Source organism: Onychomys torridus, chromosome 5, assembly GCF_903995425.1.
Source record: "Onychomys torridus chromosome 5, mOncTor1.1, whole genome shotgun sequence".
Classification (NCBI taxonomy): Eukaryota; Metazoa; Chordata; class Mammalia; order Rodentia; family Cricetidae; genus Onychomys; species Onychomys torridus.
This window is the reverse complement of record NC_050447.1, coordinates 91,939,117-91,943,907: the sequence shown is the minus strand read 5'-3', so window position 1 is coordinate 91,943,907 and position 4,791 is coordinate 91,939,117.

Genomic DNA, 4,791 nt, shown 5'->3' with positions numbered 1-4,791 from the left:
AGAAGAAATGCCAAAGATGTCAATGATTTCAAATTAAACTCCAAATGAAAGTTTGAAGAGCACAGACAATTCTGAGAAAACATTTAATGTAGGAAGACCACACAGAAGAAAGCTCTCAAATCTGTCTTCAGAAAAGTAACAGTACATATACAGGTATGTCTGTATTGTAGATACATATAACAAGCTGGTCTAAATGCGTGAATGCATAACAATAATAACTATGATTTTTTTTATTATCATTAATGCTCTAATCAGCATAAAGGAGTGCTTCTGAAATTTGGCTTCAGTGTGCCTAGATATCTGCTCTTCTTAAAGAAAACTTCCTTGTTAAAGTTCTAAAGACAGGCTGTGCGGTGGAGGCACATGCCTTTGCAGGAGGCAGAGGCAGGTAGAACTCTGTGAGTTCGAGGCCAGCCTGGTCTACAGAGCAAGTTCCAGGACAGCCAGGGCTGTTGCACAAAGAAACCCTGTCTTGAATGCACCTCCCCACACTCCCACAAAAAAAGTTCTAAAGACAGAGTAAGTTGTAGATCATCAATAGAAGAAATCAATTTTCAGTCAATGATCACTAATTTTGAATTAGTTATTGTATTCATCACTTTCCCTGTTACTAAGTCAAAATCCTTGACAAAAGCAACTTAAGGAAGGGCGGTTTATTTCAGCTCACAGTTTGTGAGTGCATCCGTCACAGGGAAGGCAGGACCACAGGGGCACAAGGCAGCAGGTCACAGTCGGGAAGCAGAGAGCGAGGTGAACGCTGGTGCCCCACACTTGCTCCTTTCCATGCAGTCTGGGGCCCCAGACGGTGGAACGGTGTTGCCCACAGTTAGAATGGGCCCCAGACCGTGGAACGGTGCTGCCCACAGTTAGGATGAGCCCCAGACAGTGGAACGATGTTGCCCACAGTTAGGACGGGCCCCAGACAGTGGAACGGTGCTGCCCACAGTTAGGATGAGCCCCAGACAGTGGAACGATGTTGCCCACAGTTAGGACGGGCCCCAGACAGTGGAACGGTGCTGCCCACAGTTAGGACGGGTCTTCGCACCTCAGTTCACCTGATCTGGAAACTCCTGTACACACATGCCCAGCATTGTATCTCCTGGGTGATTTTAAATCATGTCTATGACTTCAAGATTAACCATCACAGAGGCTGGGAAATGTGGCTCACTGGGTAAGAGCATTTGCTCTACAAGCACGACAACCTGAGTTCAAGTCTCAAGCATCAACATAAAAAGCTTGGCATGGCTCTGCGTGTCTGTAAACCCATCTAACGCTGGGGAAGCAGAGACAGGCAGATCCTGACAGCTTGCTGGCCAGCCTAGCCCAAATGGCAGGCTTTCAAAATAGGGAAAGACCCTGACTCAAGGCCATAGAGGGGAAATCAGTAGAGGAAGACACATGATGTCCTGCTCTGGGTTCCCTATGCTCACATGCATGTGACACACGCACACGTGCGCACACACACCAACCACATACCCCAAGTTTTTAAAACCAATTTGAAATCATTGTGATTTATTCTCACAATCGTATGGACTTAGCAGGTAAATTATATGACCATGTGTCCACCCCCCGTCTGCCATTGTCTGCACTCCATTCTTGGACCTGGACATGCGCTGACATCCTGAGCTTTGTGTCAGCTCTGCCTTCTCCAGTGAGCAGCTTGCTGCAGCAGTCCAGGGTGAGCCCAGTCAGTCTTGTGGTATAGAATGGTGAGCTTTATGCATGCCCCCCCCCTTTTTAAAAACTTTCTGAGCATGGGAATTCAACATATTCTTCATTCATTCATTCATTCATTCATTCATTCATTCATCCATCCATCACTTTCCCACATGCAGATGTTAAGGGTCCTGGGGAAAATGAGACAGAGAGAGCCCCATGCTTGAGAAACCCAGGGAGTTTAGCACCTACAGGCAGGGTGGGGTAGGTAGCTCACACTGGCACTTTCCTCTCTGTCCTCCTCATCCTGTCGGCTGCTGCTTCTGGTTCACCTCAGGGCTGCAGCTCTGCCCTTTGCTGCCTCTTTCTAAGGCAATCCACTGTCAACTCTGGATGCTGAGAAGTTGGCAAGGCCACCAGGTATCCTGTCCACCTGGGCCTTTGGTGCTATTTTTTACAACCTGGAGTGTTGATTCCCACAGCCCAGAGTGGGGCAGAAGCATGGGAGACACCCTTCTCCCTGCAGGGTGCATTTGCTGGCTGCTCTGGGCACATTGTGAACAAAGCCATATTCCTTCTTCATCTAAGCATGTCCCCCAACCTTGCCACCCACAAGGCTACACCAACCTAGCTCCTTTCTTCTACCCAAACGGAGGCTTCTCTGCTTTCACTGAAGACCCCAAAGGCTGTTTCCTAAGTCCACTTTGGTTCCTGTGACCTTTTCCCAGAAGGCTGGTGTTCTATTTCATGCTAGTCAATATCATCTTAAGAAACATGCAAAACCCTGCAGAGCTAACCACTAAAAATGTAAATTAAATGCATAAAAAAATCTGTGCTAGGAATTGTAAGAGAAGGGGAGAGGGAAACGGGAATGTAAAGACTACAGGCTAACCAGACCCAGTACTGACTCTGTGTATCCCACCGGAAGAGGTGGTAAGGACAGGGCTGGCAAGGAGCTGGACTGTGCCGTCACTTCTTACTCAGAGAAACTGGGCTCTGTGGCCCCACATGCACTTTACCCCAGTGGATGAGAAGGTGTTTGCATCTTGCTTTGCCATTACCAGGTGTAGCTCTATGTGCACACTAACCTGCAATTTTCTTAGTATGATTCCCAGGGCAACGGAGCAGCCTCAGCTCAGGGCAGGGGCTTCTGTTCTGATGCGCTGAGTCTCTATGGAGAACACGGCCACAGCAGTGAGTGGCTGAGGAGACAACACCAACCCAGATCCAACCCTAAGTACAAACCAGTCCAAGCCCAACTGCAATCCTGAACTCAAGCCCAAGCTCAAATACGTGGGCAAATTACAGTCTGAGGCAGCGTCAACCTCTGCAGTACCCCAGATCTGCGGCTCGTTTCATCCCTTTCCTCATGTTTGCTGACTTAAAGGCATTTTAAAGACCCTTCCTTTGATTTTATTGATCATTTTCATAAGTGTTACTAATGCTCTGCCTGTCCATTTCCTAAGCACATATTGCCCGTTAACCCATCTTTTTTGACAGTAATGTTGAATAGTCAATATTTTGTACTCACATGAAAGGAAAGCAGGGCAGAGTTGAAGTGATGCCCACAGTTAATAGACAAGACTTCCCAGCCCTGGCTCCTAAACTCTCTGCCACAATGCCTACGTGTGTGAGAAGACAGATGTCACTGAATAGAAGGTTAATGGACTTCAGGATCCCCAGAAGAGTGTAATAAATGAGCAAATTAAGCCACAGCAGAGACAGTGTGTGTACTGATTTGTATCACAGGGTGCTCTGAAAAGGTGAGGAGGAAACATGTGCTTGACAGCAGTGTGAGCAGAAGACACAGTGGTCCAGGAATCTCAGGAACCAAGATAGGAAAGTTTTGGCAAAGATGAAGAGGAGGAGACAGAAGGATCTGGATGAAAAAGAAGATTCCACTTTGTGTACACAAGAGATATAACCAAGGTGTGATGGTTAATCTTCATTGTCAACTTGACAGGTTTTAGAATCACCATGGCAACACATCTCTAGGCATGTCTGTGAGGGGTGCTCCAGAGAGGATTAACCAACACGGGAAGACTCAACCTGAAGGTGGGTAGTACCACGCTATGGTCTAGGAACCCGAACTGAATGAAAAGGAGAAGGCTCTACAGGGAAAACGTGGATCATGCAAGCTTACTAACCTCAGTTCAATCCCTGAAACCTGTGCAAAGGTGAAGGAGAGATCTAACTCTGCGAAGCTGTCCTCTGACCTCCACACACATGCCATGGCACATATGCCCACATCCATACACATTACACACACTGCAGCAACAACGAAGAGAAGTATGAGCTGGGTACCAGCATTTATCATCCTGTGCTTCTTCAGCGTGTATTCACTATAACGAGCTGCCCTACACTCTTACCACGGTGCCTTCCTCGACATGCTGGACTGTCTCCCAAAGCTGTGAGTCAAAACGAATCCTTTCTTCCTTACGTTGCTTTTCTCTGGTGTTTGTCAGAGTAACAACAACAACAACAAAAAAAAGGCAGCAAATACACAACTTAGAAGCCATTTGCTCTGGTCTGAAAATGATGTCTGAGTATGCTTAGGCTTGGGCTCCGTGTCAATCATCGAGTTCAGAGCTCCAAAGGCCTTCTAGCATTCTGAAAAATGCCAATGTCTCTCTCCATCAGTCGAAGTCCTGAAGATGGAGCTGGACTGTACCCTTCATCACCCTTCTCAGGGAGCATCCTGTCTGCCTGTTTTCACCACCTGATGGACCCTGGGAGACAATTTGGGGCCATTCAACATTCACAAGGACAAATTTATTTTTCTACCACTTCATCAAGCATCTTCATGGCCCCAATCCTGAGTCTTTTTTTTTTTGTTGTTGTTGTTTTGTTTTGTTTTTTTCCAAGACAGGGTTTCTCTGTGTAGTTTTGGTGCCTGTCCTGGATCTCACTCTGTAGACCAAGCTGGCCTAGAACTCACAGAGATCTGCCTGCCTCTGCCTCCCCGAGTGCTGGGTTTAAAGGCGTGCGCCACCACTGCCTGGCCCTGAGTCACTTTTTAAATGAAGTTTTAAATTATTTAAGTAATAATGTGTGTGTGTGTGTGTGTGTGTGTGTGTGTGTGTGTGTGTGTGTGTGTATTGTGGCTTTTGAGTTTCATGGCATTAGAGGACAACC